This window comes from Scyliorhinus canicula, chromosome 5 (genome assembly GCF_902713615.1).
Source record: "Scyliorhinus canicula chromosome 5, sScyCan1.1, whole genome shotgun sequence".
Classification (NCBI taxonomy): Eukaryota; Metazoa; Chordata; class Chondrichthyes; order Carcharhiniformes; family Scyliorhinidae; genus Scyliorhinus; species Scyliorhinus canicula.
In genome coordinates this window covers 223420668-223447708 of record NC_052150.1, presented here as the reverse complement: position 1 = coordinate 223447708, position 27041 = coordinate 223420668, and the positions used below count along the sequence as shown (strand labels likewise).

The window sequence follows — 27041 nt, the reverse complement described above, 5'->3', positions numbered from 1 at the left end:
GTCTTATGGTCTTATGGTTTTGAAGAATCCTGGCCCATGTCTCTTGAACCATTTTAGAAGAGCAGAATGTAAGAACAAAGAACAAAGAAAATTACGATGTGGAGATGCCGGCGTTGGACTGGGGTGAGCACAGTAAGAAGTCTTACAACACCAGGTTAAAGTCCAACAGGTTTGATTCAAACACGAGCTTTCGGAGCACAGCTCCTTCACCTGAGGAAGGAGCTGCGCTCCGAAAGCTCGTGTTTGAATCAAACCTGTTGGACTTTAACCTGGTGTTGTCAGACTTCTTACTGTGCAAAGAAAATTACAGCACAGGAACAGGCCCTTCGGCCCTCCCAGCCTGCGCTGATCCAGATCCTTTATCTAAACCTGTCTCCTATTTTCCAAGGTCTACTTCCCTCTGTTCCCGCCCATTCATATTCCCTGTCTAGATGCTTCTTAAATGATGCTATCGTGCCCGCCTCTACCACCTCCGCTGGTAAAGCGTTCCAGGCACCCACCACCCTCTGCGTAAAAAACTTTCCACGCACATCTCCCTTAAACTTTCCCCCTCTCACTTTGAAATCGTGACCCCTTGTAACTGACACCCCCACTCTTGGAAAAAGCTTGTTGCTATCCACCCTGTCCATACCTCTCATAATTTTGTAGACCTCAACCAGGTCCCCCCTCAACCTCCGTCTTTCCAACGAAAACAATCCTAATCTACTCAACCTTTCTTCATAGCTAGCACCCTCCATACCAGGCAACATCCTGGTGAACCTCCTCTGCACCCTCTCCAAGGCATCCACATCCTTCTGGTAAGTAGGAGCAGGAGGAGATCATATGGACCCTCAACTATGCTCTGCCCGCCATGGCTGATCCAATGCCACACTCCACACCTGCATCTGCTCCCCATGTCCCTCAATTCCCTGGATGGTCAGAAAATCTGTCTATCCCATCAATGAAGCATCTACAACTCTGAGACAGAGAATTCCAAAGATTCAACTGAAATAAGAACATTCTCCTCCTCCTCAGTTCTGAATGATTGGATTTTTTAACCTGAGTCTGTGCCCCTATATTTTCAATTCCTCAGCCAGGGGGAAAAACATCTGTGTCAAATCTATCGAGCCCCTAACCTGTCAATACCCCTTAAGAACATTGCATGCTTCAAGGGATTGCCTTTCATTCTTCGAAACTCCAGAGAGTATAGGCTTGGTTTACTCAGCTTCACATCATAGAACAAGTCTCTCAATTATGGAGATCGATCTGATCAATCTTCACTGCACCATCTTCAAGACAAATGTTTCCATTCTTAGATATGAAGACCAAAACTGCACATACAACTCCAGGTGTACAATTTTTAGCAACCCTGTAATAAATACCAACATGCCAATTTTGCCTTCCTGATTGCTGCTGCCCTGCACGCTAACTTACTTTGCTCCTTGTAAGACTGCTTTTATTCCATTTAGCTTTCCTCTTTCCTCCTAATTAAGGGGCAATTTAGCATGGCCAACCCATCTACTCTCATATTATCTATCACACTGCACATCTATGGGTTGTGGGGGTGAGACCCACGCAGATACTGGGAGAATGTGCAAACTCCACATTGACATTGACCCAGGGCTGGTATTGAACCCGGGTCTTGGCACCGTGAAGCAGCAGTGCTGACCACTGCGCAGCCCTTTCATTTCATTATATTTAACTTAAGTTTCCTTGCATTAGGGCAGCACGGTGGTTAGCACAGCTGCCTCACGGTACCGGGGTCCCAGGATCGATCCCGGCTCTGGGTCACTGTCCGTGTTGAGTTTGCACATTCTCCCTGTGTTTGCGTGGGTTTCGCCCCCACAACCCAAAAGATGTGCCATGCAGGTGGATTGACACTGCTAAACTGCCCCTTAATTGGAAAAAAATAATTGGGTACTCTAAATTTTTAAAAAAAGTTTCCGTGCAGAGGATCCATTCTCCCAGTGAGCCAGAGAAGAGACAGCCAGAGTGAGACAGCAAAGAGTGAGTTTGGGAATTTGAAGCAAGGTGGGAATTGAATCCAATCGTTAAGACTGTTCCTTTGTAAATTTCAGGAGTTTAAAATTAATCTAGAATTGTGCAGTGAAGGTTAACAAGGGCTGCCCAACCCACTCACATAACTGGTTGGCAGTTAAGTGTTAGTCACCTTAATCTACTTTGATCTAAAAGCAGGCGAGGGGGAAGTCAACTCAGGCCAATTTAAAAGAGCAACTTGTAACTCACTCCCAGGGAGTTCTCCCAGTGAGACAGAGAAGACACAGCTAAGAGTGAGACACAGCTAAGAGTGAGTTTGGGAATTTGAAGCTAGGTGGGAATTCTAAGCTGCGTGGGGAGGAGGTGCTTTTTAACCCTGATAAGTAAGTGGTAAGTAGTTTTTCTTTTCATTGTCTGATTTATTTATTTATTTTTTCTTTCTTTTTTTGGAATTGTAGTTGTATAAGTTAACCTAAGGTTTAAGACACCGCAGGAGATCCCAGACCTGTGTCATGCTCCCCATGTGCAATGTGGGAGCTTAGGGACACGATCACTCTCCCTGGCTCCTTCATGTGCAAGAAGTGTGTCCAGTTGCAGCTCCTGTTAGACTGCTTGATGGCTCTAGAGCTGCAGATGGACTCACTTTGGAGCATCCGCGATGCTGAGGATGTTGTGGATAGCACGTTTAGCGAGTTGGTCACACCGCAGGTGAAAGTTACTAAAGGAGATAGAAAATGGGTGACCAAAAGACAGAGCAAGAGTAGGAAGGCAGTGCAGGTGTCCCCTGCGGTCATCTCCCTGTAAAACAGATATACTGCCTTGGATACTGTTGAGAGAGATGGCTCACCAGGGGAAGGCAGCAGCAGCAAGGTTCATGGCACCGTGGCTGGCTCTGCTGCTCAGCAGGGCAGGAAGAAGAATGGCAGGGCTATAGTGATAGGGGACTCGATCGTCAGGGGAATAGACAGGCGATTCTGCGGACGCAATCGAGACTCCAGGATGGTATGTTGCCTCCCTGGTGCAAGGGTTAGGGATGTCTCGGAGTGGCTGCAGGACATTCTGGGGGGAGAGGGTGAACAGCCAGCTGTCGTGGTGCACAGAGGCACCAACAATATAGATAAAAAATGGGATGAGGTTCTACAAGCTGAATTCAGGGAGTTAGGAGTTAAACTAAAAAGTAGGCCCTCAAAGGTAGTAATCTCAGGATTGCAACCAGTGCCACGAGCTGGTCAGAGTAAGAATGCCAGGATAGATAGGATGAATGCGTGACTCGAGAGATGGTGCAAGAGGGAGGGATTCAAATTCCTGGGGCATTGGAACCGGTTCTGGGGGAGGTGGGACCAATACAAACCGGACGGTCTGCGCCTGGGCAGGACAGGAACCGATGTCCGGGGGGGGGGGGGGGGGGGGGGTGTTTGTTAGAGTTGTTGGGGAGGGTTTAATCTAATGTGGCAGGGGGATGGGAACTGATGCAGGAAGTCGGAAGGTAGTAAAACAGGGACAGAAACAAAAGGCAGTAAGGGGGAAAGTGTAAGGCACAGAAGCCATAGTCAAAAATCACAGTCAAAAAGGGTGATAGTACAAGGTACAGTGACTGAGGGGAGCTCAGTGAATAAGCCCAGTAATAGTAAAAGGAATAAAACGGGAAGTAAAAACATAAATGGTAAGCGACGCGGCAGTTGTTACATGAAGATATAGGTTCAACGAAAAGGACAATTAGGAGAAAAGTTAAGAGGAAATATAACTTAGGAGAGGTTACTGATCGAGGTGTTAAATATCCGAGGGTGTCAAACTATTCGGAAGGACAGAGTGGATGGTAAGGGAGGTGGTGTAGCTCTGTTATTTAAGGATGACATCCGGGCAATGTGTAAGTGATGTCATCGGTGCTGTGGAGGATAAGGTTGAATTAATTCGGGTGGAAATCAGGAAAGTAAGACAAAAAGTCACTGATAGTAGTCTATAGGCCACCAAATAGTAACATTATGGTGGGGGAGGCAATAAACAAAGAAATAACTGATGCATGTAGAAATGGTACAGCAGTTATCATGGGGAATTTTAATCTACATGTCGATTGGTTTAACCAGGTTGGTCAAGGCAGCCTTGAGGAGGAGTTTATAGAATGTATCCGCAATAGCTTCCTAAAACAGTATGTAATGGAACCTACGAGGGAACAAGTGATCCTAGATCTGGTCCTGTGTAATGAGACAGGATTGATTAATGATCTCATAGTTAGGGATCCTCTTGGAAGGAGTGATCATAATATGGTGAAATTTAAAATACAGATGGAGAGTGAGAAGGTAAAATCAAACACTAATGTTTTGTGCTTAATCAAAGGGGATTACAATGGGATGAGAGGAGAACTAGCTTAGGTAGACTGGGAGAAAAGACTTCATGGTGAAACAGTTGAGGAACAGTGGAGAACCTTCCAAGCGATTTTTCACAGTGCTCAGCAAAGGTTTATACCAGCGAAAAGGAAGGACGGCAGAAAGAGGGAAAATCGACCGTGGATATCTAAGGAAATAAGGGAGAGTATCAAATTGAAGGAAAAAGCATACAAAGTGGCAAAGATTAGTGGGAGACTAGAGGACTGGGAAATCTTTAGGGGGCAATAGAAAGCTACTAAAAAAGCTATAAAGAAGAGTAAGATAGATTATGAGAGTAAACTTGCTCAGAATATAAAAACAGATAGTAAAAGTTTCTACAAATATATAAAACAAAAAAGAGTGGCTAAGGTAAATATTGGTCCTTTAGAGGATGAGAAGGGAGATTTAATAATGGGAGATGAGGAAATGGCTGAGGAACTGAACAGGTTTTTTGGGTCGGTCTTCACAGTGGAAGACACAAATAACGTGCCAGTGACTGATAGAAATGAGGCTATGACAGGAGAGGACCTTGAGATGATTGTTATCACTAAGGAGGTAGTGATGGGCAAGCTAATGGGGCTAAAGGTAGACAAGTCTCCTGGCCCTGATGGAATGCATTCCAGAGTGCTAAAAGAGATGGCTAGGGAAATTGCAAATGCACTAGTGATGATTTACCAAAATTCACTAGACTCTGGGGTGGTCCCGGCGGATTGGAAATTAGCAAACGTGACACCACTGTTTAAAAAAGGAGGTAGGCAGAAAACGGGTAATTATAGGCCAGTGATCTTAACTTCGGTAGTAGGGAATATGCTGGAATCTATCATCAAGGAAGAAATAGCGAGGCATCTGGATAGAAATTGTCCCATTGGGCAGATGCAGCATGGGTTCATAAAGGGCAGGTCGTGCCTAACTAATGTAGTGGAATTTTGTGAGGACATTACCAGTGTGGTAGATAACGGGGAGCCAATGGATGTGGTATATCTGGATTTCCAGAAAGCCATTGACAAGGTGCCACACAAAAGGTTGCTGCATAAGATAAAGATGCATGGCATTAAGGGTAAAGTAGTAGCATGGATAGAGGATTGGTTAATTAATAGAAAGCAAAGAGTGGGGATTAATGGGTGTTTCTCTGGTTGGCAATCAGTAGCTAGTGGTGTCCCTCAGGGATCCGTGTTGGGCCCACAATTGTTCACAATTTACATAGATGATTTGGAGTTGGGGACCAAGTGCAATGTGTCCAAGTTTGCAGACGACACTAAGGTGAGTAGTAAAGCAAAAACTGCAGAGGATCCTGGAAGTCTGCAGAGGGATTTGGATAGGTTATGTGAATGGGCTAGGGTCTGGCAGATGGAATACAATGTTGACAAATGTGAGGTTATCCATTTTGGTAGGAATAACAGCAAACGGGATTATTATTTAAATGATAAAATATTTTAAAATGCTGCTGTGCATAGAGACCTGCGTCAGCTAGTGTGTGAATTGCAAATAGTTGGTTTACAGGTGCAACAGGTGATTAAGAAGGCAAATGGAATGTTGCCCTTCATTGCTGGAGGAATGGAGTTTAAGACTCGGGAGGTTACACTGTAATTGTATAAGGTGTTAGTGAGGCCACACCTGGAGTATTGTGTTCAGTTTTGGTCTCCTTATTTGAGAAAGGCACTTACTTGACTGGCACTGGAGGGTGTGCAGAGGAGATTCACTAGGTTAATCCCAGAGCTGAAGGGGTTGGATTATGAGGAGAAGTTGAGTAGACTGGGACTGTACTCGTTGGAATTTAGAAGGATGATGGGGGGATCTTATAGAAACATATAAAATTATGAAGGGAATAGATAGGATAGATGCGGGCAGGTTGTTTCCACTGGCGGGTGAAAGCAGAACTAGGGTACATAGCCTCAAAATAAGGGGAAGTAGATTTAGGACCGAGTTTAGGAGGAACGTCTTCACCCAAAGGGTTGTGAATCTATGGCATTCCTTGCCCAGTGAAGCAGTTGAGGCTCCTTCATTAAATGTTTTTAAGATAAAAATAGATAGCTTTTTGAAGAATAAAGGGATTAAGGGTTGTGGTGTTCGGGCCGGAAAGTGGAGCTGAGTCCACAAAAGATCAGCCATGTTCTCATTGAATGACGGAGCAGGCTCGAGGGGCCTGATGGCCTACTCCTGCTCCTAGTTCTTATGTTCTCATAGTGAACACTATGTTGGGTGTTTGATCAATTCAGTCAGTCATTTAAAACCTACTCCTTTCAGTTCCTTGCTCACATAGCAATCCAGTTATATTTAAATTGTATCTGCTACCTATTGATCCATTTTTAAAGAAGGCAGAATGATTATGGTTGCGTTATTATTTTTATTAAATAGTGGCAGATTGACTGAGGCCTCTGGACCAGAAGGTGGTAGGCTGAAGCCACACGGTGATTTCAGCACAAAATCTCGGTGGGCACTACGCTGTTTTATTGAGGCGACTTTGTCTGAGGCTGTTCTACTGAGTTCCGCTGCTGTTCATGTGGATGAAAAGATCCCACGGCACTATCTGAAGAAGGGTAGGGCAGTTCGCCCACCAATAATTACCCTTTGCCCAATACCATCACAGCAGAATATCTTCTCACTTATTTTTCACTGTTGTTCATGTGACCTTGTGAATTGTCCGATGAATACTACCTTTAAATATGTTTGCTATAGCTGTAACTCCATGCTATTGCTACACTATGTAACACCTAGATATTTTCCTTTCACTACTAGCTTCAGTCCTTTACCTGTATTGTGTGCATATGGTGAGCATTAGACCTGCCCTGTGCATAACAGTACACCTTTCTAATTTAACGCATCATTTGCCAATCATGGGCCCATTCCTTCCTCCACATTAAGATGTGTTTGCAGTAGTTGAACACCCTCCACAGTCCGAACACTTGCCCACAACTTGACTTTGTCCAAAATCTTTTGGATCATTCAAACATCCAGGTCACTATGAAAATAGGAAAGAGTAAAAGTCTTTAACACACATCCCTGCAGGGCACTGATTTTCTAATCAAACACTAAATTCCTTCTAATTCCACAAGACATGACCGAGTAGAGAGACTCCTTGAAATATACAAAGGAAATAGGAGCAGGATGAGGCCATTCGGCCCTTCGAGCCTGCTCCACCATTCATTATGATCATGGCTGGCCATCAAATTCAGTATCCTGATACTACCTTCTCCCCATATCCCTTGATCCCTTTAGTCACAAGAACTATATCTAATTTCTTAAAATTACACAATGTTTTCACCTCAACTACACTCTGTGGCAGTGAATTGCATAGATTCACCACACTCGGATGAAGAAATTTCTCCTCACCTCAGTCCTAGAAGGTCCCTTATATGGTAAGAGGATATCAGAGGTTCTGGGCTCTTCACCATCGTGAACATTCTTTCTGAATCTACCCTGTCTAATCCTGTTAGAATTTTGATCCCCTCTCATTCTTCTTAACTCCAGTGAATATAATTCTAACCAATTTTGTTTCCAGGGAGACACATTTATCTGAAGCTTTCTGAATGTTCACATAAATAATGTCATGCACTAACCTGCTAATTTTTCCAAAGCATTCAATTAGGTTTAAGACACCACTTTCTTTTCCAGCAGCCTGCTGACCTTTCTTTAATCTTACCAATTTGCAACATGAAGCTAATGCTACCTGTTTCTGCTGTATTGTCCTTTTTGAAGATTGAAACTGTGAGTATCTTTCTCTATGACTATCATTGACTCCTTTCTCAGGGGCTGGTTTAGCACACGGCTACATCGCTGGCTTTGAAAGCAGACCAAGGCAGGCCAGCAGCACGGTTCAATTCCCGTACCAGCCTCCCCGAACAGGTGCCGGAATGTGGCGACTAGGGGTTTTTCACAGTAACTTCATTTGAAGCCTACTTGCGACAATAAGCGATTTTCATTGACTCCTTTCTCTAGCTTAGTATTGCCTCACCAGACTTCCACTGGGCGAGTGGAAATTACCCCCAACTAAATATTGGGAAGAGCGAAGCCATTGTCACAAACTCTGTTCCTGACCTACTGACTCCATTCCAACTCTAAGGAAACTGCCTGAGGCTGAAACAGACTGTTTGAAGCCTTTTTGTTGTATTTGACCCTGTGTTGAGCTTCTGATCACCCCATCAGGAAGATCAATTCTCTTCCCTTCTGTAACATCACCCAACTCTGCCCTAGCTCAGCTCAGGTGCTGCTGAAACCTTTCTCTGTGACTTTGACACCTCTGATTATTTCAGTCTACTCACAATGGGCCTGTCATCTTTCATCCTCTGTAAATTTGAGTTTATCCGAAGCTTGTCACCAGGTCTTGGTTCGCCAAGTTCTATTCACCTATCATCCCTGTGCTCATTGGCTCCTGGCTAAGGGACACAGTCGGTGCAATCCAACGGCCAAGCTGCGTCCGGAAAGCATCTCGCCCCATCGCTGCGTGCCCGTTGAAAGCTGGGAGACCCCTCTCCCGGGATCTACCCAGCTCGCAATGCCTCGCGAGATTCAATGTGATCTCGCGAGACGTTGTAATGTGAATACCGCCCATAATGGGCGGGTTCACATTTTGGCAAATCTGCACATTAGAGCAATCCAGTTAGCCTCACTCTAATGTGCAGATTCCTGAGCAACCCGAAGCTTTGGGATTCAACCCCTTTGCCTCAGAGACCTCGGGCGATTGCTGTTCAGAACTGGTCCCCACAAACGGGGATCAGACGGAACGGCAATTGTGGGGGTCTCCTAGAGCATTGTTAGTCTCCAGCTGCATGCCCTTCGGGTGCCAGCCTGGCACTGCCAAGGTAGCACTCATTGCCACTGGTTTGGGCACTGCCAGGGTGCCAAGCTGGCATTTTATTGTGTGTGTGATTGGGCCGGGGTGCTTGGCGTGGGGGAGGGGTGGGGATGGGGGACTCTCCCGTAGTGCATTCGGGCTGGGGAAGAGGTTGGGGATTGTTTGGGAGGCCTTGGAGATTGGGGCGCCGCTTAAGCACAGTAGCACAGGGTGGCATGGTATCACATGGTAGTGGCTAGCACGGTTGCTTCTCAGCCTCGGTGCGAGGTTCGATTCCCGGCTTGGGTCACTGTCTGTGTGGAGTCTGCATGTTCTCCCCGTGTCTGAGTGGGTTTCCTCCGGGTGCTCCAGTTTCCTCCCACAGTCCAAAGGTGTGTTTGTTAAGTGGATTGCCATGCTAAATTGCCCTTGGTGTCGAAAAAAAGGTTGGGTGGGGTTACTGGGTTACAGGGATAGGGTGGCGGTGTGGGCTTAGGTAGGGTGCTCTTTCTAAATGGGCCGAATGACCTCCTTCTGCACTGTAAATTCTATGACTATGAAAAATTGCGTCCCGATCTCTTGCTACACTCGCTCACTGTACAAGATGGGACTATGTGCAGCCTTGGCCACGTGTTCCCCGTTCAGGCCCATTATTCAACGCGAGTTGCGTTAGAATAGCCATGTGTTTCTCGGCACTGCGAGCACTGGGAAAAACACGGCTAAACTTGCTCGCTCAGGGACTTTGTTCCCTTTTGGGAGTTGCGCCTCTTGCTTTTCAAATTATCGTTTTTGTTTTCAAATCCCTCATGGCCTCACCCAAAGAGAAATAAACTGGTAAAGACAAATGTAGGTCCCTTACAGTTAGAATCGGGTGAATTCATAATGGGCAACAATGAAATGGCAGAGCAGTTGAACAACTACTTTGGATCGGTCTTCAGTAAGCAGGACACAAATAACCGCCTAGAAAAACTAGGGGACAGAGGGTCTAGCATGAAGGGGGAACTGAAGGAAATCCTTATTAGTCAGGAAATTATATTGGGGAAATTGATGGGATTAAAGCCCAATAAGTCCCCAGAGCCTGATGCTCTGCATCCCAGAGTACTTAAGGAAGTGGCCCTAGAAATAATGGACGCATTGCTGATCATTATCCAGCATTCTATAGATTCTGGGAGCGTTCCAACGGATCGGAGAGTAACTGATGGAACCCCACTTTTTTTAAAAGGAGGGAGAGGGAAAGCAGGGAATTATAGACTGGTGAGCCTGACATCAGGGTTGGGGAAGTGCTGGAGTCAATTATTAAGGATGAAATAGCTGAGCATTTGGAAAGCAGGGACAGGTTCAGTCCAAGTCGGCATGGATTCACTGAGGGGAAATAATGTTTTTTAAAAATTTGGAGTACCCAATTATTTTTTTTTCCAATAAGGGGCAATTTGGCGTGGCCAATCCACCTAACCTGCACATCTTTGGGTTGTGGGGGTGAAACCAACGCAGACACAGGGAGAATGTGCAAACTCCACACAGACAGTGATCTGGTACCGGGATCGAACCCGGGTCCTCAGCGCCATAGGCAGCAGTGATAACCACTGCGCCACCTGACACCCTGCTAATGGGAAATCATGCTTGACAAATCTTTTGGAATTTTTTGAGGAGGTGACTAGTAGAGTGGACTCGGGTGAACCAGTAGATGTTGTGTATCTGGACTTTCAAAAGGCTTTTGACAAGTTCCCCCACAAAAGATTAGTGAGCAAAATTAAAGCTCATGGTACTGGGGATAATGTATTACATAGAACATAGAACAGTACAGCACAGTACAGGCCCTTCAGCCCACGATGTGGTGCTGACCATTTATCCTAATCTAAAATCAACCTAACCTACACCCCTTCAATTTACTGCTGTCCATGTGTATGTCTAAGAGTCGCTTAAATGTCCCGAATGACTCTGACTCCACCACCTCTGCTGGCAGTGCATTCCGCACACCCACCACTCTGTGTAAAGAACCTACCTCTGACACTCGTGACAGCCATTTCCACCCTGGGGAAAAGTCTCTGGCTCTCCACTCTATCCATGACTCTCATCACCTTGTACACCTCTATCAGGTCACCTCTTGACGTGGATAGAGAACTGGTTGGCAGACAGGAAGCAGAGAGTGGGAATAAATGGGTCCTTTTCAAAGTGGCAGGCAGTGACTCGTGGGGTATCGCAGGGTGCAGTGCTGGGACCCAGCTGTTCATAATATATGTTCATGATTTGGTCGAAAGAATTGCATGTAATATCTCCAAATTTGCAGATGGCACTAAGCTGGGTGGCAGTGTGTGCTGTGAGGAGGATGCAAAGAGGCTGCAGGGTGACTTGGACAGACTGACTGAGTCGGCAAATACTTGGCAAATACAATATAATGTGGCTAAATGTGAGGTTCTCCACTTTGGTGGCAAAAACAGGAAGGCAGATTATTATCTGAATGGTGGCAGTTTCGGAAAAGGGAAAGTGCAACGAGACCTGGATGTCACGGTGGAACAGTCGCTGAAGGTTGGCATGCAGGTACAGCAGGTGGTGAGGAAAGCTAATGGCATTCTGGCCTTCATAGCGAGAGGATTGGAGTATCAGAGCAGGGATGGCTTGCAGCAATTATACAGGGCCTTGCTGAGGCCACACCTTGAGTATTGTGTGCAGTTTTGGTCTCTAGTTTGAGGAAGGACATTCATGCTATTGAGGGTGTCCAGAGGAGGTTCACCAGACTAATTCCCGGGATGGCAGGACTGACATATGAAGAAAGACTGGATCGACTGGGCATGTACTCACTGGAGTTTAGAAGAATGAGAGGGGATCTCAAAGAAACATATAAAATCCTAATGGGACTGGACAGGCTAGATGGGGGAAGAATGTTCCCGATGTTGGGGACATCCAGAACTAGGGGTCACAGCCTAAGAATACGGGGTAAGCCATTCAGGACTGAGACTAGGAAGAACTTCTTCTTCTCAGAGTTGTGAAAATGTGGAATTCTCTACCACAGAAAGCTGTTAGGGCCAGTTTGTTGGATATATATTGAAGAGAGGGCTGGACATGGCCCTTCTGGCTCCAGGGACAAGGGGTATGGAGAGAAAGCAGGGGTGGGATACTGAATTTGCATGATAGGCCTTGATCATATTGAATGGTGGTGCAGGCTCGAAGGGCCGCATGGCCTATTTTCTATGTTTCTATGCTATTGTTTGGCCCTCTTCCTTCTCCCTATAAACTCCTCCAGCCTCAACTCTCAAGATGTCTGTGTTTCTCTAATTCTGGTCTCTTGAGAATCCCTGATTTTTATCACTCCACTGTCGGTGGCCGTGTTTTCAGCTTCACCACCCTGAGAGAGAATATATTGTCTGTTCCGTCACCATCACTGGGTAAAAATCACTGGGTAAAAACCCCTCTCTAACAGCACTGTGGCTGTACCTGCACCACAGGGACTGCAGCTGTTCAAGAAGGCAGCTCACCACCACTTCCTCAAGGGGCAATTAGGGATGAGTAATAAATGCTGGCCTAGCCACCAAAGCCCACTTCCCAAGAATGAATTTTTAAGAAGCTGCCTGGTCCTAACCTTTGGATTTTCCTCCTTGAACCCCTTTAACCCTACTTCGCCTTCCTCCTTTTAAGACACTACTTAAAACCTATCTCCCCAAACAAGCTAATGATCATCTGCTGCATTCTTATGCGGCCTGTGTCAAAGTTTATTTGATAACACTCATGTGAAGCACCTTGGAATGTTAAACGGCCAAGGTGCTTCACATGAGTGTTATCAAATAAACTTTGACACAAGCCACAGAAGATAATAGTGTGTTCTGTTAGCGTTTGTGATATGACACTTGTCAATTCAATAATTTTATTTGCTCAATGAAAGCTGGATTTGACATAGACAACGTTGGCTACCTATTGCTTGGCATCAGCTGGTGGGTAATGGATGGTGAGATTCACTGTGTATTCAGTTGATGCCGCGGTTGCTGAATAAATCCAATATGTAACCTGTAACCTTTGACAGGGTGTTTGAGGGACGTTCCGAAATTGCTTTGACCAGTCAGTATTTTAATTTTGCAGTTTGCGGTTCTAATAAAAAATTCTCTTGATTTTATTTACCAGTTCAATTAATCTTACTTTTCTACAGTGATTATTGTTCTGCAGGGGACTGGCCCATTCTAACATTCTGCCTGTATGTTACTGATTAGACTAATCTTACTTCTGCCATTCTTTTACCCAATTTTTACACTCTTGAATGCTCTTGAGACACGACCAAAGTTTCCAGGAACGGGATAATTGTTATGTTAATTTTTCCATAATTGAAGTGGGCATTGTTGCTCTGTTTACTTGCTATAAATATGGCAGTTAATAAGGTAGCCTTTCTTAATCCTAATTATGAGTATGCTTTCAGAGTCGCCAGATATCTTTTGATACCGCTAAAAGGGTTGAACCGAATACCGATCAAAGAACCAATACACCAGTTAGTTAGTTCAAAGTCAATACTACCTTATTTACACACAGTATGATTTACTCATGCACAATAACACGACAGGCTAAACTATATCTATCACTAACACTTATACTTAACTTCGGGTCCCCACTAAGGTCAGAGGAACAATGGCCGTTGTTCGGATCTGAGGCTGTTGGGTTCGAAGAGGTAACAGGAGTACAGCTAAGGTCGTCCGCCTGGTAGCGAGCGTTGAACTTGAACTTACTTGCTTTTGGTGATGCTGGTGGAAGGGCCTCTCTGCTTGAGAGCCAAATCCAAGAGAGTGAACCTTTCGCAGGGGTTCCTTCTTATTCTTGGAGGGGCTTTGCGTGCTTTTAGGCGAGCCTTAAACTTGGTTCCAATTAATTGGGCAGCTTCTTGATCATTGTCATAGATCTAAGCCAATAAAGGGGTGGGTGCCTTGATGGCTGGACGTGCCCTAGGTGGTTGTTGGCCTTGCTTTGTTTGTGCCTTCTTGCTGGGGTAGTGGCGCTGGATTGTCTGGGACAGTATTGGCTACCTCAGCACTCATTCTTTGTTTCCTGGAGATAGGCCATCAATATGCAAATCGACCCAGAGTTTCGATTCCGTCTGCAGACTGCCTTCCAAATATACATTCAGGCTCTGTGCCTGCTTGTTGATTTGCATTGTCCATTTTTCCCTTAGGCTTTGCGAGTGCCCATTTTATATACTGAAAGTGGCCATCCCAGATGGCTACAGCATAGAATGAAAATTTACCTCCCGTTTTGCAGAATCAATAAGAGCACTGCTGCAGCATGAGGTCCATTAAGTGGGCAGACTAGAAGGGTGCGAGGCATGGTTTGCGATAGAATAATCGGGATGCAGCAACCATAAATGCCTGAATTGTCTTTCCCCCCGTCTGATCTTGCACAATGAGATTATTGTTGGGGTGAGCTGTTGGATTAGTGGCGGTATTCCTGCCTGTGAGGCAGTTTGAACTCCATTTCATGCAATTCCGAGCAAGTGGAGACTGACTCCAGCTCTGAATTCTAGATTGACATCCAGCAAGATACTCGTGTCCAGTCAGTGTGGGTCACTCTCCTTGCCTCATTGTATGGGGTTTGTGGAAATCCATGGAATCTCTCTGAACCCCTCACTGCCCTATAGGACTGGTCTGACTGTTAATTAGCCTGCAAACCTTTCTGTTACTTCGCACTGTTTTCCAGGGGAACAAAATTAAGATGTGAAAACAACAAATGGCTTGTTTTACATTCATAAAATAGTTCACATTTTACTTCAAAGGTGGCACAGTGGTCAGCACTGGTGCCTTACAACGCCAGGGTTCTGGGTTCGATTGCAGCCTTGGGTGACTCTGTGGAGTTTGCACGTTCTCCCCACGTCTGCGTGGGTTTCTTCCGGGTGCTCCGGTTTCACAGTCCAATGATGTGCAGGTTAGGTGGATTGACCATGATCGGGGTTACTAGGGTGTGGTGGGAGAGTGAGTCGCAGTGGGATGGTCTTTTGGAGGGTCGGTGCAGACTCGATGGGTGGAATGGTCTCCTGAACTGTAGGAATTTTCTGTTGACCCCTGCAGAATTATGACTAACCTTTTGACTGTAGCAATTATTCAGTCAAACAATCATACATGTGCTTGTGGGAATCGTATTCATGGCTCTCTGTTCATAACTGTTGGGGAGCGAGTCGTGATCATGATACAGATTCTAGCTATTTGGAATTTAGGTGTCCTGCCAAGAATGGCATCAGTTTTATTTTATCGCCACATTGCTAGTTGCCTCCAGACTTCACCACTAAAGTCAAGACTGACACACCAGTGCAATACAGAGGGAATGCCGCACTGTTGGAAGTATCGTCTTTTGGTTGAGATGTTAAACTAAGGCCTGTCTGCTCTCTTGGTTGAATGTAAAATATCCTATGAAACAATTTTTAAAAAGAGCTTGGGAGTCATCCTGGTGTCCTGGCATAGATCCCCAATCACCATCACAAGTATCGGATTACCTGGTCATTATCACATGGCTGTTTGTGGGAGCTTTCTGTGCACAAACTGGCTGCCACGTTTCCTATATTAGAACAACAACTGTACGGGGTGGCATGGTGGCGCAATGGTTAGCCCTGCTGCCTCACGCCGGCGAGGTCCCAGGTTCGATCCCGGCCCGCCCCCACAACCCAAAGATGTGCAGGGCAGATGGATTGGCCACGCTAAATTGCCCCTTAATTTGGAAGGAAATTGATTTGGGTACTTTAAATCAAAAAAAGACCAACTATACTTCAAAAACCACTTCATTGGCTGTAAAATGCTTTGGGATGGCCTGTAGTTGCGAAAAGTGCGATACAAATGTAAGTCTTTCTGCCCTGTTTCTGTCTAGAAATATTTGTTTTCTGTCTGATACAACAATCATTAATCACCTCGGTAAGCTGTGATTACGAGGGGGAATGAGGTGGTGGAAACCTGTGTTGCACTTAGATGTGAAGGAAAAGCTCCATCAGTGCCTCTTGCAGAAATGAAACTTCTTAAGCTGTGTTGTTAAGCTGCACAGATAGTCCTTTTCATCCCCCCCCCCGATGAATTAAAAAAACATGTCAGAATTTTCAGCATCCTATTTTCCCAGTTCAGGATAATGCACGTAGATATTGCCGCCATCTTCAAATGTCTCTTTGAATGAATTGGTTTGGAGGAGTTATCCTGCCTGACAATGTGGGTATGATTAATCAAACTGCAGTCGAAATAATAACTTCCGGATGCTTCAATCTGGGGGAACATATGTAAAATTAACTTAACTGACAGACTGGAGTACCTCTTCCAAATCAAAATTTATTATTTCAGCAAAAGCATTACCAAAAGAGTACCTCCCTCAGACATAATTCTTTGCAATATATTTTGTTTCAGTGAAGCAATTTATTTATTTTTGTTTAATGATCTCTCAAGGAGAAAAGACTTTGTTTTATAGCCAAGTGTCTGCTGTACAAAGCCTGTGAGAGCAGCGACTGTCCTCTGCTCAGTCCTGGCAGTGGGCCTGTGAAAGCCCCCAAAGGAATCGTTCTTTGCGGGCCAGTAATACCTTTCCATTTCCTATGCCAGCAGTCCCTGCGTGAGGCTGTCACCTGTTTACGAGGAACCCGGCACATTGGGGCACAATTATGTTCAGGAAGTGCTTCTTCACATAAGTGATAAGCCTGTATGGAGTCCCTTCCCCTCTCCCCGGCAAGAAGGCTGCAGATTGTGGGTTCATTTGAATTTTCAAGATTTGTGATTGAGAGATTTTTATTACGCGAGGGTATTGTGCGGTAAAATAGAGTTGAGATAGAGATCAGCCATTCGTCGATTGAATGGCAGAACAAGCTCAAAGGACTGAATGGCCACCTCGCGTTCCCATGCTAATTGAATGTCATATTTTTTTTTTACAATGGACTTAGATAGCTTTCAAAAGAAGTGTATAAAAAGTAACTTATTCTCTAATCTTTCCTTTTAGACTTGAGCTATTCAAAGTCTATAATTATGATCTATTGAAATCCAGCTGGGTGAAAATACGCTGTCAGATATTTTACAGTAGCTGGTCTAGCAAATAAATGATGATGTCAAGAGTGAATAGCATGTATTGAATTAGGTTTAACTTCAGCAATGGGTAAAATGCATTATTAATTTTAGAAGTTGATAGAGATATTGAAATATATTGCAGACTGCTAATCCTCTGTATAGCGATGTCTCCTCTGTTGCTTTCATAATCAAAGACATTATTTTGATTTACAACAGAATTTTTGACTTTTACTTCGAATTAGTCTGTGATTACAATTCTGAAAAAACACTTTAAAAATCCCATCTTTTTTTCCTCAAAATTGTAGCAGATTGCAACTGACTAATATTTGCTCCCAAACTATTCTGACAGCTTTAATAAAAGAATAGAGTAGCGTTTTGGTTAAAGCATGGGTTCAATTCCCGTCCCAGCCTCCCCGAGTGTGTCCCAACATAATTAAATGGTTTCAAAACAAAAAAAGTCGAATGAGCCCATTTCATTCTGATGGAACTCAGCCCCAATTCTGCATGTTGATAATGATGCAAGGATGAGGAAAATACTACTCGCTTTATTCTAAAGATTTCTTTTCGGGTGGCAGTCACGGCTCAATCAGAAGCAGTCTTACTTCTGACTCAGAAGGTTATAGGTTTAAGTCCCACTCCAGAAGCAAGCAAGTAGCCCTGTCTGCCCACCCCTCTCAGATGGATGGATGTAAAAAGTTCCATTGTTGTTTGCTTTCTTCAAGACATCATCTCCTTTCAGAATAACAATTTATTGTGTCATATGAGAGTGCCTTTAAGAAATTGATGTTTCAGCAATGTACCTTTAAGAAATGCAGTGATGTCAGAGTGTGGGTGGAGCTGGGCTTCAGCTTGGCCATTTTGAAGTTTTTAGTTTCCGTTTGAGAGAGCAGCTGGGAGTGTCTGTGTTTTTTGCTGAGAGCTGCAGGAAGGAAGAGAGCTGGTCTGGTGATTCCTGCAAATCCAAAGACTATAAATATATTGAATGTAACTTGTTGTGCTCCTATTTGTGAAGGGTTGAAATCTTTTGGATGTTTAAAAGAACAGTTTGCAGAATTGGGTAGAGTTGTATTATTTTCGGGTTTATCTTTGAAGTAAGGGGTGTTAAGAGATCCAATATTTATTTTAAAAGGTTAAGTTGAGTTCATGGAATAAACATTGTTTTGACCACTTGTCCATAATTGCAATACCACACCTAGGGAACAAGCCGTGTGCTTCAAAAGCAACAATCCATTAAAGGGGGGGGGGGGGGGGGGGGGGGTTGGTTGGACTCCATGATACATTTTGGGGTTCTGAAAACACCTCTCCCATAACAATTGAACAAAAGTTATCTCCTTTCTCCATAGTGCAATATATCATGTGGTTTCAATCCCAAAATATACCCACTGTGCTGAAGTCCCAACCAGACCCCGCACGCTGTGTTGGAGCAAGGAGAAACCACTGAGCCAAATTTGTTTAATTACTGTTAAGGCTGGGCAAAGAATGTGATTGACAGAGTTTAGGAGTAAATCATCATTAGCTGCTGCATCCTAACTTGGGAGAGGAAAAGAGGATTGAAAAATTAGTGAAGGCACCGTAGATCGCTTACCTCGAGACAAAACCAAATGGTTTCAACTGTTTAATTTTAGCCATGTTTCTCACATCGGTTCAGACACAACGTTCAAAAAGCAGAAACCTTCTTATTGTTGTTGTGGCACTTTATATATGATGTATCTATGAAATTGCTATAATAATCATAATCTTTCTTATTGTCACAAGTAAGCTTACATTAACACCGCAATGAAGTTACTATAAAAATCCCCTAGTCGCCACATTCTGGTGCCTGTTCGGGTACATAGAGGGAGAATGCAGAATATCCAATTCACCTAACAAGCACGTCTTTTGGGACCTGTTGGAAGAAACCGGAGCACCCGGTGGAAACCCACGCAGACACAGTGAGAACGTGCAGACTCCTCACAGACAGTGATTCAAGCCAGGAATCGAACCTAGAATCCTGGAACTGTGAAGCAACAGTGCTACCCACTGTGCTACCGTGCCGTCCACTATACAGCGCTACAATCACCTAAAAATTGGTGAAGCATTTGAATTTCTTTTGTAAGCTGAAAGAATTTATCTCAATGTACTGTTGTTCTTAAATATTCAGTGTAATATGGTACCGAGCCATATAGCTGGCAAAGGCTTCAAGGAAAGGAAGGCCTTGTTAGAGAAACATTTTATAGATGACCAGATGCTTAATCTCGATTTGAGATGTTGTGTGACTGGCTCACAGAAGCATCCTGGAGTCACTTAACTTACCTTGCCCACTTGGTGACAGTGGCCGATCTGCCCTGGGCTATTTCCTCTGACAGCACAGCTCGGATTATGATGTTACCTCTGTGGTGATATGCATCACTGTAAATACACAAGGGGTTAATGTAAATACACGTAGACTAGATAGACACTAGAGGGAGCACCAGAGACATGACACACAGACATTCAACCAATAGGTCAGTAAGATAGGACACGACCAATGGGCATTCACGACACACCCACAGGTGACACTACCACAGGAGGGCATTACACCAACCCATATAAAAGGACACAGCACACATGATCTTCCTTTTTCCGGTGGAGACAGTGAGTATACAGGGTTGATTTGAAACACATCACACCTACCACGTGGATTGTAGCAGACTGGTTAGTCAGTCTGAGTAGCTATAGCAGGATTAACAGGAGAGTCAAATCCAAGTAGGAGAATCGTTAACAGTTTAATAAATGTGTTAAAGTTTTCTCCAAGTTTGAACTTCCTTTGTCAGAGTGCACATCAAGGAAGCAGTTTATGCTACGTCAAGAGCATAACAAAACGACCTCCTCTTCTTCCCATCAATCCTGAGGTGCACTGTGACATCAACCTCTGCTTGCTTCTGCTGTAGTTGCGGCAGCTTGTTTTGTTGGCTGGTTACAGGAGAATGCAAAAAAAACAACTCTAAAGCAAGCAGCATTTTGGGTCATTTGTTTCTTGATTTCTACTCTTTAAAGGCAAACAAGCCTGTCATAAATATGATTCTGTTTCATGTGACAAATGAGTGCAAACTTAATGTCTCCAAATTCTTCTTAGCAATGAACGTAATGGTCTCTGAAATTCTCTGAATGAAACTTCTCATCAGCTTGATCCTTAATGATCCATCAAAGCCTTTCCCAGGGTCAGCAATCAGACTACTTTCGGATTAAGTTTGCACATGTTCAGGTTTAGTAGACTTAAGGTAACATTAGCTGCTTAGGCAGGGTTACTTAGCAAGAGATCAACAATGTTGTGTGTGTGTCTGCATGTGGGTGTGTGCGTCTCCATGTGTGTGTCTGCATGTGGGTGTGTGTGTCTCCATGTGTGTGTCTGTGCGTGTGTGAAATATCTAGGGCCTGACCTTTGTAAGTTGAGGTGCCAGGAGATCTGTCTGTATTTTACAGCCCTCGCTGGTGTAGACCGATGAAGCAGCTTAATAAGTTTCTGTCTGTCCCCTCGGGGCACGTGCAGGCAACACTTGGCGATTTGTAGTTACTGTAGTTTTCTAAGTCCAGGATTTTCTTTTATGGATGCAATTATAACTCAACGTCGTCGTAAAAGGGGTTTTGCTTGTCAACAACTTCCTTTGATTAATTCTTGGGCTGTGGGTGCCATTGGCCTTTTCCTTTTCCCTTCAGAATCTGGCACTGGGCCCCCTTGGAGTGTTACAGTGCACAAGATGAAGATGCTCCTTCTGTACAAGGAGTGGCAGCATTATGAACCAGCAAAAGTAATAACTGTCCAAATCAGGATGGTGTGCAACTTGCAACATCAGGCAAACTATTAAAACTGTTATGTTTCATTCCTACAGATGGTAAATTATTATTTGAGATTTCAAAAATTTCTGTTATCCCAATTTCTTTTGCACACACATTCACAGACCGATCTTTCTACTTTTTGTTTCTCTTTCTATACCTGATTTAACTTCTGATTGACCTGATTTCCTTCCCCATCGTCCCTCTTTCTTTCTCACACTTTAATTCTCATTGGATAATTGGTGCCACTGTTCACCAAAGACTCATTATCAGCTTGAACTTACAGGGCAAAACGGTTATGAGCTGAGGGTGAGAGACAGTATCTAATGCAAGATTGCAGTAAATTCCAGACAACACACATGCAGTTCAAGTCGTTTCTGGAAGTTGCTGGTAGCTGTCTTGCATTCCCCACTTGTCCTTTCTCCGTTTACCAGTCTTAGTTTACCGCCCACTTGTTGCTCACTCAAAGATGCACCAATCACCTTTTTGTGTCGAGTTGTTAGGAACTAGAACATATGACCTGAGAGGCTGCTGCAAACGGATTGAATATTAGCATTGAGAAGGGAATTTTGATATTTAATTGAAAAGGAATAAAGTTATAGAACACTGGGGAAAGGGACGGGTCAGTGGGACTAATTACATAGCTCTTTCAAATAGCATGTACAGACAGGATGGGCCGACTGGTCTCCTGTGCTGCATGAAACTATTATATAACCTGGCTATTCAGAAAGGGAGGGATAACAAGGAAATATAAACCAGTGAGCCTAATGTTGGTTGCAGGCAAGTTGCTAGAGTCCATTATCAGGAATTTCATAGCACAGCATTTGGAAAGCAGGTATAATCAGACAATGTCAGCAGGGATTTACGAAAGAGAAATCATGCTTGACAAATCTACTGGAATTCTTTGAAGATGCAACTGGTAGAGTTGACCAGGGAGACCTTTGTGGATGTGGTTTATTTTGACTTTCAGAAGGCTTTCGACAAGGTCTCACATAGCAGATTACTATGTAAAGTATGGGATTGTGGGAAGTGTCTTGAGATGGATAACAAGCTGGTTAACAGACAGGAGCAAAAAGTTGGAATAATTGGGTCTCTTTCCGATTGGCAGGCAGTGACTAATGGGGTAGAGCAGGGATCTGTGCTTGGACCCCAACTGTTCACATTATATATTAACGATGTGGACGAAGGAACTAAATGTATTATCTCCAAACTTAGACATGATGCAACGTTGGGAGGATGAGCTGTGAGGAGGATGCAGAGATGCTTCAGTGAGATTTGGACAGGCTGAGTGAGTGGGCACATGCATGGCAGATGCATTACAATGTGGATAAATGTGAGGTTATCTGCTTAAACAGCACAAATAGGAAGGCAGATTATTATTTGAATGGGTGTAAATTGAGAGAGATGGATACTAAGTGAGACCTTGGTGTCCTCGTGCATCAGTCGCTGACAGTGAAGAAGGCAAATGGTATGTTGGCCTTCACAGTGAGAGGATTTGATTATAGGTATCGGGATGTTTTATGCAATTGTGTAGGGCATTGGTGAGGCCACACCTGGAATATTGTGTTCAGTTCTGTTGTTCTTATCTGAGGAAGGATGTTCTTCCGATGGAAGGAGTGCAACGAAGGTTTACCACTTAGAACATAGAACATAGAAAAATACAGCGCAGAACAGGCCCTTCGGCCCACGATGTTGTGCCGAACTTTTGTCCTAGATTAAGAACAAATTAATCTGCACCCCATCATTCTACTGTAATCCATGTACCTATCCAATAGCCGCTTGAAGGTCCCTAATGTTTCTGACTCAATTACTTCCACAGGCAGTGCATTCCATGCCCCCACTACTCTCTGGGTAAAGAACCTACCTCTGACATCCGCCCTTTATCTTTCATCATTCACCTTAAATTCATGTCCCCTTGTAATGGTTTGTTCCACCTGGGGAAAAAGTCTCTGACTGTCTACTCTATCTATTCCCCTGATCATCTTAAAAACCTCTTTCAAGTCGCCCCTCATCCTTCTCCGTTCCAATGAAAAAAGGCCTAGCACCCTCAACCTTTCCTCATGAGACCTACTCTCCATTCCAGGCAACATTCTGGTAAATCTCCTTTGCCCCTTTTCCAAAGCTTCCACATCCTTCCTAAAATGAGGCAACCAGAATTGCACACAGTACTCCAAATGTGGCCTGACCAAGGTTTTGTACAGCTGCATCATCACCTCATGGCTCTTAAATTCAATCCCTCTGCTAGTGAAAGCTAGCACACCATAGGCCTTCTTCACAGCTCTATCCACTTGAGTGGCAACTTTCAAAGATCTATGAACATAGACCCCAAGATCTCTCTGCTCCTCCACATTGCCAAGAACCCTACCGTTAACCCTGTATTCTGCATTGATATTTGTCCTTCCAAAATGGACAACCTCACACTGTTCAGGGTTAAACTCCACCTGCCACTTCTCAGCCCAGCTCTGCATCCTATCTATGTCTCTTTGCAGCCGACAACAGCCTTCCTCACTATCTACAGCTCCACCAATATTCGTATTGTCTGCAAATTTACTGACCCACCCTTCAACTCCCTCATCTAAGTCATTAATGAAAATCGCAAACAGCAGAGGACCCAGAACTGATCCCTGCGGTACACTACTGGTAACTGGGCTCCAGGCTGAATATTTGCCATCCACCACCACTTTCTGATTTCTATCGGTTAGCCAGTTCGTGATCCAACTGGCCAAATTTCCCACTATTCTATGCCTCCTTACTTTCTGCATAAGCCTACCATGGGGAACCTTATCAAATGCACCACTTACCAGGCTGATTCTTAGGATAGCAGGACTGTCATATGAGGAAAGAATAAGTCGATTAGAATTCTATTCATTGGAGTTTAGAAGAGTGCGAGGTGCTCTTACAAAAATGTATAAAATTCTGACAGGGTAGATTCAGAAAGAATGTTCCCAGTGGTGGGTGTGTCCACACCTAGGGGCCATAGTTCGAGGATAAGGGGTAAACCTTTTAGGACAGAGGTGAGGAGAAATTTCTTCACCCAGAGACTTGGGTCACTGTCTGTGCGCAGTCTGCACATCCTCCCCGTGTGTGCGTGGGTTTCCTCCGGGTACACCGGTTTCCTCCCACAGTCCAAAGATGTGCAGGTTGGGTGGATTGGCCATAATAAATTGCCCTTAGTGTCAAAAATTCTATGATTAACCTAGGACAAAAGTTCGGCACAACACCGTGGGCCGAAGGGCCTGTGCTGTATTTCTCTATTTCTATTTCTATTTCAGAGAGTGGTGAAACCTGGAATTAACTACCACAGAAAGTAGTTGAGGCCAAAATTTTGTGTAATTTCAAGAAGGAAGTAGATATAGCTCTTGAGGCTAAAGGGATCAGATATGGGGGGGGGGGGGGGGGGGGGGGGGGGGGAGGCGAGATCAGAGTATTGAACTTCATGATCAACCATGATCATAATGAATGGTGGAACAGGCTTGAAGGGCCAAAGGGCCTCCTCCTGCTTCTATTTGCTATGTATGTTTCTATGTACTTGGTTTGTTCTTTTCCGACTGTAATGTCAATAATAAACTACATTTTTGTTTTACAAAGAGAGCCAATTTTCTCGAATTTGTTTGGCATCTTTGTTTTCTGTTCCTTGTTGACCAATTTCTCTCTCTGGTACCATGTAGCTGTTCTTCACGTGGGAGTCTGAACAATAATGTTGACTGGTCTTACACCCAAGTCCAGTTGAGCCTAGTCCTGTCCTCATCCCCTGACCATGTGCAAAATTCTAACAGATGTACTGTGTAGCAATCAATTGGCCCCTCTTCTAATTAAAGATAAATTGTTTGGACTTTTTGCTGTTGCCTTAGTTGAAATGAGCTAAGTGGGACAGTTGGAGGATCAGTCTGCTACTTTCTGGTGTATGTGGCTTTGCTACTCACTGCCTAAATCTTCTGAATCATCAAAAGGTGAAACCGTAAGGGGGTGGGAGGGTTTACACTGGTGACCAACACGTTTACATTTGCTTAACCAGAGGTTTGATGTAACCACAGTCTACTGGAGTCTGACACCTGTCAGTAATCAGCACCTTGTGAATAGAGAGCCTGTTCTAACCATAATCCGATACAAGTTGGAGGTGAATTGTTGCCAATGTTTTTTTTTCTTCCTTTTATTTAATGTTTCTACTCCCCCATCTACCCCCTCACGATTTCACCTTCTGTCTCCCTTGCTCTGTTGCCAACACCAGGTACCAGCTCAAATCCATCCAATTGGTGCTGTGGTGAATTGAGTGGCAGACAGGAAATTTTCCTCTGTGACAGCTCTAGCGCTGTACCTTTCTCTATTTAGTTAGTCCGCTGGCGAATCTTGAACCCATAAATTAGGCATTGTTGTTATTCCCTCTGAACTGTAACTGTGGAAAGTGGTTGATAATTTTGGCACAGCGTGACCAGACTTGTATAGGTGGAAGTTAATGATGGATCAAATCTGTTGACTGCTGTGAACATCAAAAGTTGTACAAGTGGGAGATTTTGCTTTTTGTTTAAGTGAGGATTTTGTAAGAAGCAGCAGAGCCAGTCAGGGTAAATGGAAGAGATGGCTCGTTTGAAATGTGAAACTATCATAAAGTGCTTTTTAAATCTGTTGGAACTGACCTTGACCTTTCTTGTGGAAATTCAAATAGAAGTGTTCAAAATAGAAAATATTCAAACAGACAGAACTGTATGTGGGCAGTACAGTGGTTAGCACAGTTGTTTCACAGCTCCAGGATCCCAGGTTCGATTCCCGGCTTAGGTCATTGACTGTGTGGAGTCTGCACATTCTCCCCATGTCTGTGTGGGTTTCCTCTGGGTGCTCCGGTTTCCTCCCACAGTCCAAAGATGTGTAGGTTAGGTAGATTGGTGGATTGCTAAATTGCCCCTTAGTGTCCAAAAAGATTAGGTGGAGTTACTGGGTTACGGGGATAGGGTGGAGGCATGGGCTTAAGTAGAGTGCTCTTTCCTAGAGCCGGTGCAGACTCGATGGGCAAATGGCCTCCTACACTATAAATTCTATGATGTACACTGTACAAGAGTAAAATTCACATTTTCACTGCCTCTATTTTAATGTAAGCAATCCTGTGGGAAAGCGGTGTTTTATTAAATATATTTTCCTACCTCTACCTAATTGACTTTAATCCTATTTTATGCTTTTAATTTTTAATGCATGATATAAAGAGGCATATTGTCATATCATATATATTCCACTCCTGGCTAGCTCTCGAACTTGAATTCCGTTCTTGCAAATTCCTGTGTTGATTATTTGAGGGCTAAAAGTCGTATCTTTTATCATAGAATTTACAGTGCAGAAGGAGGCCATTCGGCCCATCGAGTCTGCACCGGCTCTTGGAAAGAGCACCCTACCCAAGGTCAACATCTCTACCCTATCCCCATAACCCAGTAACCCCACCCAACACTAAGGGCAATTTTGGACACTAAGGGCAATTTAGCATGGCGAATTCACCTAACCTGCGCATCTTTGGATTGTGGGAGGAAACCGGAGCACCCGGAGGAAACCCACGCGCACACGGGGAGGATGTGCAGACTCCACACAGACAGTGAGCCAAGCTGGAATCGAACCTGGGACCCTGGAGCTGTGAAGCAATTATGCTATCCACAATGCTACCATGCTGCCCTTTTGACTCTTGTTACCCCACCCTGGGCAAGTGCGCGGGCAATTCCAGCCCCAAGTGCCCCGAAGTCACAATAGTGAATTAGCCAATAGGTCTGAAAGAAAATTGTTGGTCCTTGGCTGCCCAATAATTACAGCCACCAGGTTTGTAAGTTAACACAATTACTGTTTATTTATAACAAGATTAATGGTGAATTACGCAGCAGATGCAGTTTGTTAAATATTAATAAGTACCTAACTCCTTCTGTAACTTGCCTCCCACCTTCTGCTGACACATAAGACAGACAAACACAGAAGGGTGATAAAGGGGGAAACATGTAAATGAAAGATAAGAGTCTTTGCTTCAGATGATGGGTCCTTGCAGGCTTTCTCCACAGTAAGGTTGGGAATCACTGTCCTTGTTTTGCGACCTGTACTCTAAATTTCCCTGTTTCATCAGACTTTTCTCTCAATTTGTGGTCTGTCTTCAGGCTCTTTTTTCAGAAATCCAACACC

General features: G+C 44.2%; 1 protein-coding gene across 7 annotated transcripts in view; it reads left to right on the top strand.

Moving 5' to 3' along the window:
• The window catches only part of arhgap39 (Rho GTPase activating protein 39), a 632129-nt gene that overhangs the window by 111766 nt on the left and 493322 nt on the right, over positions 1-27041 (top strand). Inside the window, exon 2 of one of the 7 annotated variants that reach the window (XM_038798610.1) lies at positions 7953-8045. The exons of the other annotated variants lie outside the window; for them this stretch is intronic. The gene's annotated coding sequence lies outside the window, so the exon portion shown is untranslated. The remainder of the gene's footprint in view (positions 1-7952; positions 8046-27041) is intronic. 7 annotated transcript variants of the gene reach the window in all.